Raw genomic sequence first — 1,882 nt, forward strand, 5'->3', positions numbered from 1 at the left:
TATGAATGCGGAACGAACAGCCGTATTCCGGTATTGAAACTGTCAACCAAATTCTTGAAAACAATTGAAAATTATTTCGAGATTTTATATGTCAACGTCCTCTAGGTCCTGATCCAATCCAGTTTAATCCGGCCGAAAAATCAAGTGTAGGTATTCCCGACACCAGTGATCTGTTTAACAGTTATCACTAATTTCTTATAGTGATTATTTCGGAACATTCTTAAAAAAAATATATTTTTAATTTAATATTAAATATTAAAAAATATATATACTTATAAATATAAATATATTTTACTGTTTATCCAAAACATTGGTATGAACAAACCGAATCATGAATAAAATTTGTATAAAAAAATGCAAAAATATCTCCTCCCCGGCGGGGAATCGAACCCCGGTCTCCCGCGTGACAGGCGGGGATACTTACCACTATACTACCGAGGACTACGAGAAACTGGGTAAAAATGTATGAATTTAAGTGTGACTATAAAAATTATTTTTTTAAGCTTTATTTAATAAAAATCGGGTAAACGAGTTTCAAAAGGAACGGATTCCTGGAACGAATTCCTTTTTATAAAAAAAGAACGAGAAAATGAACTAGTTCTTTTTTTAAGGAAAAATGACAAAATTGTTCGTTCCTTTCTAGTTCCAATAATTTACACAGATAAGTATGTAAATATTTAAATTAATATATATTTTTTAATGTGTATAATTTACCTATATTGCTAATTAGCCAAAAATTTAATTTTGAAGAAAATCTCAAAACATATAATAATATATTACATAAACATATAAAATATGTAAGTACCTACTTGTAGTTATGTATTATAAATAAAAATTAAAGAAGTATGCATAAAACGAAAAAAAAACATAAATGATTAGGTAAATAAGAATTTTTATTTTATTTGGAACTAAAAAAGGAACTCGTTCATTTTCCAATGGAACGACAAAGGAACAAATTCTTTTTTTTTTAAGGAACAAGGAACAAAACGAATTCCTTTTTTTAAAAAAGTACGAGGAACGGAACGAATTCCTTTTTATAAGGAACTTGACAAACACTGCACTAGGGGGCCGGGCGCCACGGTTCTCGGAATTGTCATTTTATAGTATTAGATTATAGATAGATTATTATAATGACCACCCTATTGAAACTGAAAATATATTTCCGGATTTCGATTTCGGTTTTGGATATCGGTACCTATTTATTTTTTCCGATTTTGATTTTGGTTTCGGATATCTGTTTTGAATTTTTCCGATTTCGATTTTGGTCATGATTACCGTTACCTATTGGTTTTTTCCGAATTAGTTTTCGGTTTTGGTATCAATTTCGGTTTTTAACGGTTTTAACCGGTATTCAAAAAAGCAAGGTGTCGCTCACCAATAAAAAAACAAACTGGGACCTCTTCAGAGCTAATCGAGAAAAAATGATTACCCTCTCTGTAAGACTTAGAACACCATTTGAAATTGATAGCGCCATTTTACAGCTAACTAACAACGTTGTCAAGGCAGCAAAATTGGCAACACCTGAAATACCAGCACGAAGAAATTGTGAAATCACCTACCCAATGGAAGTCAGGGAACTAGTAAAAGAAAAGAGAAAATCGCGGAAAAAATGGCACCGAACGAGAGATCCATCGGATAAAACTATTTGGAACCGCGCTAGTAGACTTTTACATGATAAAATAAAAGAAGTCAAAAACGAAACGTTCAAATCTTACTTGAGTAACCTTTCAGCAACAAAAGACTCTGACTATTTGTTATGGAACGCTACAAAACAAATTAAAAGACCTAGAGCCTATGTACCACCAATTCGCAAGGAAGATGGATCATGGGCACGTTGTGACCAAGACAAAGCTGAAATATATGCACGTCATCTGGAACGTGC

General features: G+C 32.1%; 1 non-coding gene across 1 annotated transcript; it reads right to left on the reverse strand.

The window, feature by feature from the left end:
• Window positions 1-369: 369 nt before the first annotated feature.
• TRNAD-GUC lies at window positions 370-441 on the reverse strand. Its single transcript has one exon. It is a non-coding gene; the product is annotated as a tRNA-Asp (tRNA).
• Between the last annotated feature and the right edge of the window lie 1,441 nt (window positions 442-1,882).

The sequence above is a fragment of the Acyrthosiphon pisum genome, chromosome X (genome assembly GCF_005508785.2).
Source record: "Acyrthosiphon pisum isolate AL4f chromosome X, pea_aphid_22Mar2018_4r6ur, whole genome shotgun sequence".
NCBI lineage: Eukaryota > Metazoa > Arthropoda > Insecta > Hemiptera > Aphididae > Acyrthosiphon > Acyrthosiphon pisum.